The sequence below is a fragment of the Rhinoderma darwinii genome, chromosome 9, assembly GCF_050947455.1.
Source record: "Rhinoderma darwinii isolate aRhiDar2 chromosome 9, aRhiDar2.hap1, whole genome shotgun sequence".
Lineage (NCBI taxonomy): Eukaryota > Metazoa > Chordata > Amphibia > Anura > Rhinodermatidae > Rhinoderma > Rhinoderma darwinii.
This window is the reverse complement of record NC_134695.1, coordinates 17,941,812-17,955,636: the sequence shown is the minus strand read 5'-3', so window position 1 is coordinate 17,955,636 and position 13,825 is coordinate 17,941,812.

The window sequence follows — 13,825 nt, the reverse complement described above, 5'->3', positions numbered from 1 at the left end:
TGAACATCCTTTTATTTTTCTACAACGTTACAAAGCTTAGAACTTTAGCAGCAATTTCTCACATTTTTAAGAGAATTTCAAAAGGATATTTTTTCAGGGACGAGTTAAGTTCTGAAGTGGTTTTGAGGGCACTATATATTAGAAACACCCAATTTTGAAAACTGCACCCCTCAAAGTATTCAAAACAGCATTTAGAAAGTGTTTCAACCCTTTAGGTGTTTTATAGGAATTGAAGGAAAGTAGAGGTGAAATTTTCAAACTTAATTTTTTTAATAAAATTCATTTGTAATAAAAAAAATTCTGTAAGGGTATGTTCACACGAGGTCATTACGTTCGTAATTGACGGACGTATTTCGGCCGCAAGTACCGGACCGAACACAGTGCAGGGAGCCGGGCTCCTAGCATCATAGTTATGTACGATGCTAGGAGTCCCTGCCTCTCCGTGGAACTATTGTCCCGTACTGAAAACATGATTACAGTACGGGACAGTTGTCCGGCAGCGAGGCAGGTCTTTTGTTTAATGGCAGAGCGGAGAGATACCTCCCTGCTCTGTCGTAGTGTTCAGTGGCGTCGCGCTGTAGCAGCCATAGCGGCAGCTAGCAGAGCCTCCGGCCATGGTGGGGGCCCGTGCCGGCGGGCGACACGGGCCCCCTCATGCCACGGGCCCCGTAGCAGCCGCTACGGCTGCTACAGCGGTAGTTACAAAACTGCTGTGCGGAGTACATCAGGATATATGTAAGCTGGGCGGAGTGTATCAGGGTATATGTAAGCTGGACAGAGTACATCAGGGTATATGTAAGCTGGGCGGAGTACATCAGGGTATATGTAATCTGGGCGGAGTACATTAGGGTATATGTAAGCTGGGCGGAGTACATCAGGGTATATGTAAACTGTGAGGAGTATATCAGGGTATATGTAAGCTGGGCGGAGTACATCAGGGTATATGTAATCTGTGAGGAGTACATCAGGGCATATGTAAACTGGGCGGAGTACATCAGGGTATATGTAAGCTGGGCGGAGTACATCAGGGTATATGTAAACTGGGCGGAGTACATCAAGGTATATGTAAGCTGGGCGGAGTACATCAGGGCATATGTAAGCTGGGCGGAGTACATCAGGGTATATGTAATCTGTGAGGAGTACATCAGGGCATATGTAAACTGGGCGGAGTACATCAGGGTATATGTAAGCTGGGCGGAGTACATCAGGGTATATGTAAGCTGGGCGGAGTACATCAGGGTATATGTAATCTGTGAGGAGTACATCAGGGTATATGTAAGCTGGGCGGAGTACATCAGGGCATATGTAAGCTGTGCGGAGTACATCAGGGTATATGTAAGCTGGGCGGAGTACATCAGGGTATATGTAAGCTGGGCAGAGTACATCAGGGTATATGTAAGCTGGGCGGAGTACATCAGGGTATATGTAAGCTGGGCGGATTACATCAGGGTATATGTAAACTGGGCGGAGTGCAACAGGTCATAATAGGATGATGTAATAATGGGGTAAATTAATAATAAAATTAATTATCCATGGATAGTGACGTACGCTTTGAACCAATCCTTTATGCACAGGCCAGATTTTTGGGTGCAGGAGTCGCACTTCCAAAAGGTGACCGTGGTATTGTACAAAATATCCGCACTCCAGCATTGTCTAATCTTTGACTTCTTCACTAGCCCCATATGTAGCACAGACCCCAAAATGTCATAATTTCTGCTGCATTTACAGGGTATATCAGTGGGGGCTGCAAATAAAGACGTGGGGTTTTAGGTGAAGAACTGCTGCACATATGAATTAGTCTGGGCCGTCGTTTTGCATTATTGCGTTCCAAGTGTCATAACTTTTTATTTATTCATTTATCTAAAACTTTTTTTTTACTTTTTATTTTACACTTACTAGGGGACATGAAGATCTGATCTTCTGATCACCTGTACAATATACTGCACTACTTGTGTAGTGCAATGTATTGCAACGTCATTTTACAACTGACCGTTGAGCCTATTACGTCCTGCCTCGGGCAGGACCTAATAGGCTCCCGTACCTGGCAACCAGGAAGTCGTTGCTAGGCTTCCTGGTTGTCATTGCAACCATCAGCACCCCACGATTTTTCGCGGGGGGCCAACGGGGTACAGAGGGAGCCCCCTCCCTCTGTGTCAATCACTTAAATGCCGCTGTAGCTATTGACAGCGGCATTTGAGGGGTTAACGGCGGCGATGGGAGAGAACTGTGATCGCCGCCGTTGCAGCGGGATGTCAGCTGTATATTACAGCCGACACCTGCTGAATATGAAGCGCGCACAGCTACTTACTGTACGCACATTTGCGGGAACGACCCGCTAAAAAGGACATACAGTAACGCCTATTTGCTAGAAAGGGATAATCATACCACCCATCATCTCGCTGCAGATCATACAGTGACTACAGTTCTGATTAGAGGCAGAATAAACATTTACATTAAGTGACTCACCGGTGACGTCTCAGATTCTAGTTCTATTTCTCCATCCTGTCCAGACCTCTATGATGACTTCTCCCGCTCACAGCCCATTTCTGCAGTTTGCTGCTCAGATTCAGCTTCTCACTTTTCAAACATTTCTACACCTATAAACAAACATAAAGTTCTCATTATAACATACACTACACCCCTAAATATAATAGCGCCATACACTGCACCTCTAATTATAATAGCACCATACACTGTGTCCCACACACACACACAGTGCCCCCTGTAGATAGTGCTCCCCATAGAGCCCCCTGTAGATAGTGCCCCACATACAGCCCCCTGTAGATAGTGCCCCACATACAGCCTCCCTGTATATAGTGTCCCATATATAGTCCCCATGTATATGGTGTCCCACATATAGCTCCCCTATAGTGCTCCACATATAGCCCACACCTGTATATAGCCCCCTGTAGATATAGCCCACTCCTGTATATAGTGCTCCACATATAGCCCACTGCTGTACATAGTGCTCCGCAGATAGCCAACCCCTGTATATAGCCCCCCTGTAGATATAGCCCACCCCTGTATATAGTGCTCCACATATAGCCCACCCCAGTATAAAGCCCCCTGTAGATAAAGCCCCCCCCCCGTAAATAAAGCCACCGCCCGTAGATAAAGCCACTGCCCATAGATAAAGCCACCCCCCTGTAGATAATGCCACACACTTTTTTATTAGAATAAAAAGGCAAACTATACAAACTCACCTTAAAGGGAATGTGTTGCCAGAAAAACATGTTTTGTTTTTTTTAATTAAACATTTAGTGTGTGGGTGATTAAACATTGTTCAAATTTTTTTTATTTTTTTCACGAGTCAGGAAATATTATTAATTAATTCTAATTTATAATATTACCCATTTCTGGTCACTAGATGGAGCTATTCCCAAAATTGCAGCATTGCATAATTGGGTAAAAAGCCCTCGCTCTAGTGAGCTCTCAGCATCCCCCCCCTCCTTTATCCTGGCTAGTGCCGGGATAAACGAGGGGTTTGAACGGTGTAACCTCCTACACTGTGTGTCGCCATTTTTTGAGCTAACACACAGTGTAGTAGGTTTACATACAGTAGTAAACGTACACAAACACGAACATACATATAAATCTCTTACCTGCTCCTGCCGCCGCGGCTCCCTCCGGCCCGTCCGCTCCGTCTGCTGCCGCTGGTCCAAGTGCACAAGTCCGGAAGCCGCGACCGGAAGTAGTAATATTACTGTCCGGCCGCGACTTCCGGTCCACAGGAAAATGGCGCCGGACGGCGCCAATTTCAAATTGGACTGTGTGGGAGCGGCGCATGCGCAGTTCCCACACAGACGCCGTACACACAAGTGAATGGGACGGGAGCCGTTCGCAGTCCCTATGGGACTGTGGCTGCCGTATTCCATGTCTGTATGTGTCGTTAATCGACACACACAGAAATGGAACAAAAAATGGCAGCCCCCATAGGGAAGAAAAAGTGTAAAAATAAGAAAAAGTAAAACACAAACACACAAATAAATATAAACGTTTTTAATAAAGCACTAACATCTTTAACATATAAAAAAATAATTTGTGATGACACTGTTCCTTTAAAGAGGCTCTGTCACCAGATTTTGCAACCCCTATCTGCTATTGCAGCAGATAGGCGCTGCAATGTAGATAAGAGTAACGTTTTTATTTTTAAAAAACGAGCATTTTTGGCCAAGTTATGACCATTTTTGTATTTATGCAAATGAGGCTTGCTAAAGTCCAACTGGGCGTGTTTAAAGTAAAAGTCCAACTGGACGTGTATTATGTGTGTTACATCTGGGCGTGTTTACTTCTTTTACTAGCTGGGCGTTCTGACGAGAAGTATCATCCACTTCTCTTCAGAACGCCCAGCTTCTGGCAGTGCAGACACACAGCGTGTTCTCGAGAGATCACGCTGTGTCGTCACTCACTTCCTGCCCCAGGTCCTGCATCGTGTCGGACGAGCGAGGACACATCGGCACCAGAGGCTACATTTGATTCTGCAGCAGCATCGGCGTTTGCAGGTAAGTAGCTACATCGACTTACCTGCAAACGCTGATGCTGCTGCAGAATCAACTGTAGCCTCTGGTGCCGATGTGGCCGACACGATGCAGGACCTGGGGCAGGAAGTGAGTGACGTCACAGCGTGATCTCTCGAGAACACGCTGTGTGTCTGCACTGGCAGAAGCTGGGTGTTAACGAACAGAAGTGGATGATGCTGATTCGTCAGCATCATACACTCCCATTCCTAACGCCCAGCTAGTAAAAGAAGTAAAAACGCCCCGATGTACACACACAATACACGCCCAGTTGTACTTTTACTTTAAACACGCCCAGTTGTACTTTTGCAAGCCTCATTTGCATAAATACAAAAATGGTCATAACTTGGCCAAAAATGCTCGTTTTTTAAAAAGAAAAACGTTACTGTAATCTACATTGCAACGCCTATCTGCTGCAATAGCAGATAGGGGTTGCAAAATCTGGTGACAGAGCCTCTTTAATCCCGTTCCCGCACTGTCCGGCGGCAATGGAGACCTGCTCTCATCTGCGCAGGTCTCCTGGGGGTTGAACGACGCAAGTAGCACGATGACGTGATCACGCCGCTTGCGTCTATGAAAGGCGCTGATTGGCAGGGCAGAATGACTTTCCCTGTCAATCAGCGCCTTTCATCGATGCAAGCGGCGCAAAGTATTGCGCCGCTTCACTCATAGAAAGGCGGTGAATGTCCGGGCACGGAATGTACCCGGCCATTCATTGCTTCTAATTGTACCTGTGTCCTATAGACGCAGGTACAATTATAGTGCAGGAGGGGGGGCGGCGGCTGGTTCCAGTGGCGCCGCCGACCCCTCAGAGAGGCAGCAGGCCGCCGTCTTGGACGATGAGGCCCTGGCGCCCCCCTCTAAGTTTCGCCCGGGGCACATGCCCCGCCTGCCCCCCCTAGCTACGCCCCTGATTTATGGCATATCCCATTGATATGTCATGAATGTCTGAGATGGGAATTAATACATTGATATGTCTGCAACTCTGTGAAAATACTATCCCAGACATTTAGGCTAGGTTGCCACGTAGCGTAAATGCTGTGGAATTTCTGCATCAAATTCTTTGTGGAAATTCCGCAGCATTTATAGTAGCAGCAAAGTGGATGAGATTTTAAAAATCTCATGCCCACGCTGCATTTTCGTGGCTTTCTGTTGCAGCTTTTCCCCATTGGATTCAATGGGGATGTAAAACCCGCAAAAAAAATAGCCAAGTGTTACGACTTTTGCGATGGAATCGCAGCGATGCCGCCACAAAAATCGTAATTTAGAAGACTCAGAAAAAACGCACAAAAAAAAGTTTATGCTTACCCAGAACTCCCTGCTTCTTCCTCCGTCCGGCCTCCTGGGGTGATGTTTCATCCCATGTGACCGCTGCAGCCAATCACAGGCTGCAGTGGTCACATGGGCTGCAGCGTAATCCAGGGAGGCCAGACTGGACGTCAAAGGAGGGATGCGTCACCATGAAAACGGCCGGGGTAAGTTCTACCGTTGCTTTCCGCAGCAGAATGGTGTATTTTTGGGGATAGAATGTACTGTGGGTTTTAGGTAGGATATGCTGCTTAGTTTTATGCACCCGGCCTTATTGCATATTTATGGGATATTTAGATGCTATAAATGTCTAATAGATGATGTCATAGCTCTGGGACCTGCACCTATTTCGGGATCAGTGGTCCCCTGTCCCCACCTAATGAGATGGCCGCTGACTGTTGCATCCAGGCAGGGAATCGGTGCAGAGGTGGTCAGGGTTCCAGAGCTACGCTGTTTCCATAACGCACATAGAAGTGAATGGGAGCAATGGAAACAGCTTAGCTCAGCGAGCTTGGCTGTTTCCATAATTATTGGTACCTTGCAACTGAGTCTCTGCCTGAATGTGGCAACTGGTAGCCAGGGAACCCCGTTGCCGAGATGCAGGTCTCAGAGCTGGGACCCACATATATCAGACATCTATGGCGTATACCAGAGTTTCCCAACCTTTTCAGGCTCGAGGCACCCCAGGAGAAATGGCTAAAAAAAAGCACTACACTCTTAGGGTATGTTCACACAACGTCTTTTCGTAAGGCTGAAACTAACAATCTGCCTCCAAATTCATTTAGGTATTTTGAGGCAGATTTTGAATTGACAGCGGTTTTTTTTGCCCACATTTAATTTAAGCCATTGAAGCGAATGCAAAAACCGCAGACAAAAAAGCACCAAACGAGCGCCGCAGGTTTTTTCTGCCTCCTATTAATTTCAATGGGAGGTCAGAGGTGGAAACCACTCGAAGACCATCAGCCCCCCACTCACCGTAATGACCATCAGCCCCCCACTCACAGTAATGACCATCAGCCCCCCACTTACAGTAAAATGACCATCAGCCCCAAACTCACAGTAAAATGATCCTCAGCCCCCCACTCACAGTAAAATGACCATCAGCCGCCCACTCACAGTAATGACCATCAGCCCCCCACTCACAGTAATGACCATCAGCCCCCCACTCACAGTAATGACCATCAGACCTCCACTCACAGTAAAATTACCATCAGCCCCCCACTCACAGTATAATAACCCCTCAGTAAAGAGACCATAAGCCACCTCCAGTAAAGTGAACATCAGCCTCCGTCCCCCCCCCCAGTAAAATGACAATCAGCCCCCTCCAGTAAAGCCACCATCAGCCTGAGTCCGACCAACCACCCGCCCCCCCCCGATAAAATGACCATTTGCCCCTGTAGTAAAGTGACCATCACAGAGAGAAAGTGTGCTTACCCCAGGGGAAGGAATAAATAAGGAAGTATAAGAACAACAACTCACAGCATGTCCAGGCTATTATTATGTGATATCAATGGACATTACAGGGAGGGGGTATAAGAGGAGAGGACCACAACTACCAGCATGTCCAGGATGTTATTATGGGATATCAGAGGACATTACAGAGAGGAGGTATAAGAGGAGAGGACTACAACTACCAGCATGTCCAGGATGTTATTATGGGATATCAGAGGACATTAATAATAATCTTTATATAGCGCCAACATATTACGCAGCACTTTACAATTTAGAGGGAACATGAAACAAACAATATCAGACATTACATAGTGACAAAGTTAATTTACAATTCAAACCTGATGAGTGAGGACCCTGCTCGCAAGAGCTTACAATCTATGAGGAAATAAAGGAGACACAAAGTGTAACAGTGTTTGTTCTGTACAATAGTCCAGCCATTTTTATTCACATGGGGTGGTACACATAAAGCTGCATGAGCCGGTCACCAGCCAGTATCCGTGTATGACTGACATGAAGAGAAGCAGTGTTACGGAATCTTATTCTGATGACTAATCTAAAAGGAGGGCCATGGAAAGGAGTCAGATTAGGGAATGTTATAGGCCTGTCTAAATAGATGTGTTTTCAGGGCACGTTTAAAACTGTGGATATTGGGAATTAATCTGATTGTCTGGGGTAGCACATTCCAGAGGACTGGTGCAGCACGAGAAAAATCTTGGAGACGGGAGTGGGAGGTTCGGATTATGGAGGATTTTAATCTAAGGTCATTGGGAGAACGTAGAGCCCGAGTATGCTGGTAGACAGAGATGAGGGAGGAGATGTAAGGGGGTGTAGCACTGTGGAGAGCTTTGTGGGTGAGAGTAATAAGTTTGAATTTTATTCTGAAGGGCATGGGCAACCAGTGCAGTGACTGGCACAGATTAGAGGCGTTGGTGTAGTGGTTGGTCATAAATATGAGCCTGGCTGCTGCATTGAGGATATATTGGCGAGGGGAGAGTTTGATGAGGGGGAAGACCGATTAGTATGAGTTACAGTAGTCAATACGAGAGTAAATCAGAGCAACAATGAGAGTTTTGGCTGTTTCCTCCGTAAGAAAAGAGCGGATTCTGGAGATATTTTTGAGGTGAAAATGACAGGAGCATGAAAGTGATTGAATGTGAGGAGTAAAGGAAAGATCTGAGTCAAAAATAACCCAGAGACAGCGGGCGTGCTGCATAGGAGTGATGGTAGTGCCACACACTGAGATGGAGACATCCGGTTTAGGGAGGTTAGTAGATGGTGGGAACACAAGGAGCTCAGTTTTAGAAAGATTCAGTTTTAGATAGAGAGAGGACATGTTGTTAAAGACAGCGGACAGACAATCACTGGTGTTTTGTATTACAGCAGGGGTGATGTCACTGAAGAGGCATATAATTAGGTGTCATCAGCGTAGAGATAGTACTGGAAGCCAAATCTGCTGATGGTTTGTCCAATAGGAGCTGTGTAGAGAGAAAAGAGCAGCGGACCTAGGACTGATCCCTGAGGAACCACAATAGCAAGGGGAAGAGGAGAAGAGGTGGAACCAGCAAATGACACAGTGAACGAGCGGTCAGAAAGATAGGAGGAAAACCAAGAGAGAGCAGCGTCCTTGAGGCCAATAGAGTGGAGCATGTTAAGTAGGAGTTTGTTGTCTACAGTGTCAAAGGCTGCAGAGAGATCCAGAATAATCAGTAGAGAGTATTTGCCGTTAGATTTAGCCGCCAAGAGATCATTTGAGACTTTATTAAGGGCAGTTTCTGTGGAGTGTAGAGTGCGGAAACCAGATTGTAAAGGGTCTAGAATCGAGTTGGCAGAGAGATAGCGGATAAGGCGAGAGTAGACCAAGCGTTCCAGGAGTTTAGAGATGAAGGGCAGATTAGAGACTGGTCTGTAGTTAGCAGCGCTGGATGGGTCAAGAGTTGGTTTTTTCAGTAATGGGTTTATAATGGCATGTTTAAAAGAGGAGGGAAAGATACCAGAGGAAAGAAAGAGGTTAAATATTTTAGTTAGGTGACCAGTGACAGCTGGGTAGAGGGACTGGAGGAGGTGTGAGGGGATAGGATCACTTGTACAGGTAGTAGGACGAGAAGAAGAGAGTAGCCTGTAGACTTCTTCTTCTGTTATTGGGTCAAATGCTGAGTGAAGAAGAGGGAGTGCGGAAGGGAAGGGGATCAATATTACTAGGGGACTGGGAGATAATATCATGGCGGATGTTGTCAATTTTAACTTTAAAATAAGTGGCCAGGTCTTCAGCACTGAGATCTGTGATTGGCGTCTGCACTTTAGGACTAAGGAGGGAGTGAAAAGTGTCAAAGAGGCGTTTTGGCTTATTAGATAGTGTGGAGATGAGAGAGGTGAAATAGACTTGTTTGGCTCGGTGAAGGGCAGAGTTGTAAGTTCTCAGCATAAATTTGTAATGGAGGAAATCTGCATCCAAATGCGATTTTCTCCACAGTCGTTCGGCACATCTCAAGCACCGCTGAAGAAAGCGGGATTGAGGCGTGTGCCAGGGTTGTCATCGTCTTTGTCGAGTGGTTCGGAGTGTAGGGGGGGCTGCTTCATCCAATGCATTCTTGAGAGTGTTATTGTAAAGTTTGGCAGCCAGATTGGGACAGGAGAGGGAAGAGATAGGGGACAATGAGGACTGTAGCCTGTCTATGAGTTTCTGAGTGTTAATACCATGTAGATTTCTGTATGTCTGATACGTAGGGATGACTTGAGAAGGTAGAGAATATTTGATAGTAAAGGAGAGAAGGTTGTGGTCAGAAAGCGGGAGAGGAGAGTTAACAAAGTCAGAAACTGAGCAGAGACGGAAGAAGACCAGGTCAAGTGAATGCCCGTCTTCATGTGTAGGAGAGTTAGTAAGTTGTGACAGACCTAGGGAGGAGGTTAAAGATAGTAACTGGGAGGAAGATGGGGAGATTGGGTTATCAATGCGGATGTTGAAGTCACCCATGATGAGAGTGGGTGATTGTGGAAGCCAGGCAGCAAAATGATCCAGGAATTGGCAGGGTGAGCGCGGGGGGGGGGGGGGGGGGGTTTGGCGGTAGACATCTGCCACTCGGAGGGAAAAAGGGTAAAAGAGTCTGAGGGTGTGGACTTCAAAAGACGGAAATGTGAGTGAGGGGACCGGGGGAATGACCTGGAAAGTGCAGTGTGGGGAAAGAAGTATACCTACTCCTCCATCCTGACTGTTCTCATGTCTGGGGGCATGAGAGAACTGGAAACCACCATAAGATAGAGCAGCAGGGGAAGCAGTGTCGGCTAGGTGTAGCCATGTTCCTGTAAGAGCCAGGAGGTTGAGAGAGTTAGAAAGGAATAAGTCATGAATAAAGGTGAGCTTGTTGCACACGGACTGAGGATTCCAGAGAGCACAGTTAAAAGAGACAGGAGAAGACGTACAAGGAATGGTAAGAAGATTTGCAAGGTTTCTATGTGTGGCAGGTAAGTGGTTGAGCTTGGCAGAAGAAAATGGAGGACCAGGGTTGGGCTGAGATGTCTCCTGCAGCTAGTAGCAGGAGAATGGAGAGAGACAGCAGATGGTTCTGTGATTTATGAGAGTGTTTTTTATGTTGGGCAGTGGGATGAGATGGGTTAAGTTGGCTGAGGAAAGTGAATAGTGCATGGCAGCTGTACATGGGCGAGGCAAGGAGAGAGGGACTGATGTGGACTGTTTTTGCCAAGGCCTAAATGGGCGGTAGGATTGTAAACCCATAGCAGCTATAATGATAAGTGCGGTAGCGAACATGTTTGTTTGTAAACAGATAGAATATGGAATCTAATCATTAGAGTTTGTTTAGTTTTGCAGCTTACCTGTCACTTTCCCTGTCTAAGTGCCATGTATAACTGCCAGGACACTTTGACAGTATGACACTTAGACAGAGATGACTTCTGCCTTCGTGCCCCCCTGCATTACAGGAGGAGGTATTAGAGGAGAGGACTACAACTCCCAGCATGTCCAGGACGTTATTATGGGATATCAGAGGACATTAGAGAGAGGAGGTATAAGAGGAGAGAAGTGCAACTACCAGCAAGTCCAGGACGTTATTATGGGATATCAGAGGACATTACAGAGAGGAGGTATAAGAGGAGAGAACTACAACTACCAGCATGTCCAGGACGTTATTATGGGATATCAGAGGACATTACAGAGAGGAGGTATAAGAGGAGAGGACTACAACTACCAGCATTCCCCTGGCTCCATTTCTCACACAACTGCTAACAAACGAAAGAAAAAAAACACTTACCCTGCCCAGCGTTAATGGCTCCTCTCCCTGCGTCAGGCTTCTAGTGGGAAGCGGTGGGCAGGACTCGTAACAGACGTCCACGCGTCACGTCTGCTACAACGTCGGGGGCAGAGCTTGTAGCAAAAAAAAATAATATATATATATATATATATATATATATATATATATATATATATATTGCTTTTTTGCAGTGGATGAGCGGAGTGCTGCGGCACCCCTGGACGGCTCTCCGGTTGGGAACCACTGGCGTATACTATGGATATGCCTTAAATATCTAAGATGAGAATACTCCTCTAAAAAATAAGGTTCGTACATCTGTTTTTCTTTTTTTATAGACCAACATATTTTTATAAAACCATACATGAAGCAAGAGAATGCAATATGAATACAGTAGCGTATATAATGACAGGGCAGTCCAATTCTCATTCTACAGACAAACAGATAATAGCAGTAGATTTTTGCGCAGTTAGACAACTACAAAACAGTACAACTAAGGTGGCAATTATCCCTATGTTCAAACTAGGAGTGTAACCAGCAAAAACTAGAACAATTTAATCCCCTTTCCAACCAGACCCTTACCTTCCCCACCTTCACTGATCCCCAAAAAAATAGACTTGGTACCTAAACAAAAATTACAGTATGACACACTAACTAAGTAATGAGCAAATAGCCACAGACTCGGTGGCTATCACCTGTAAATGTATGCCATAAGCGTCCGGTTTAGTAGTTCTCAAGCAGCCCTGACAGATTTGCTGGATAACTACCGCCATCAAAGGGAGGCAATCAGCGGTTCATTATCCTTATAGGCTTGTGATCCGCAGGTGTAATGTCCGTGGCTGCGGGCTGTCAGCCCCAACCTCCCACTGACAGCCGCAGCCACGAGTCGGCAAGCGCTGGCCCCAGCCTTCTCCTCTGGAGACGCCAGCGCTCGCGTCCACTCACCTCTGATGGATCCCGTAGGGTGCGCGCGCACGCTCGTGCCCGCTCTTAAAGGGGCAGCACGCGCACCGGACCTCATGGACGAACTTTGACCCGTGAGTACCCTGGACTATAAGAGGGGTCCAGCCCCCTAGTTCTATGCCTGAGCGTTGTTGTTTTTCCTTAGTCTGTCTATGCAAATGGTCCCCTAGTGTTTCCTGCTCCCAGTGTTTCCTGTTCCTGTAACCTGTATCCTGATCTAGTGCCGTGCTTGCTACAGTCGTGCTGTACTGGAATCCACGCTTGTCTGCTTCCCCTGACGTCCACCTACCGCCTAGTTCCTGCCAAGCTACTGTCCGTGCTGCCACAGGTACCCTATATCCTATATCCTATAGACACAGACCTGCGCCCTGTTGGCCAGCTGCCTTACCGCCAAGGCGGTACGGCCCAGTGGGTCCACAGACCCTTTGTGACAGCAGGTCAGGTAAAACAAGGCCACTTAATCTTGACACCACCATCCAGCAGGATCCGCGAGACCATCCAATCACACCAACACCTCTCTTGGGGACTCCTAGAAATGTGCAAGGACATTCCAATTCACTGAGATGGACCGGGAAGGCCATATACATAGAGTAGGAGATTCAGGATATGGACAAAAGAATTGGGACACACCTCTTTTTTATAAATTCTTTTATTTATCCATTTTACAAACAAACATATCACATTAAATGGCAAAAGAATATGCAACCATATAGTACTTCGGCACGCAGGCCGGCATATGTGGACATCCTGTATGGTAGATGTACAAACAGAGTATAGTCAAGCAATAACTGGGGCTAATCCCCTGCATCCTGAACCTGCAGACATGCATTAAGGCCCACAGCGAAACATAACTTAGAAGGAAGTATGAAAAGGAAATGAGAAAAGAGAAGCGACAGGGGAGGGAAAGGAAGGGACGAGTTCCGTCGTTAAGTGTCATGTATGAAGTGCAAATTAAGAGGCTACGATATTCCTGAATTCCAAAGATGATTGAAACCTGACCCAATGATACCAAGTCTTGATGAACTTGGCGTGAGTACCTCTCATTGAAGCCGAGAGATCCTCCATCCTCATGATCTCCTGTATCTTATCGAACCACATGCTGAGCGACGGTGCAGCCGATTGTCTCCACAGCGCTGGTATGCCGGCCCTGGCAGCATTCACCAGATGGCGGACCACAGAGCGACGATATGTGAACAGCGGGATCTCGCACAGATGGAGCAAGAAGAAGGCCGGTGTACATGGGAGCGGGAAGTCCGTGAATTTGGAGGTGATACGCCACACTCCTGACCAGAAAGCAGTCAGCCGCGGGCACTCCCAAAAGACATG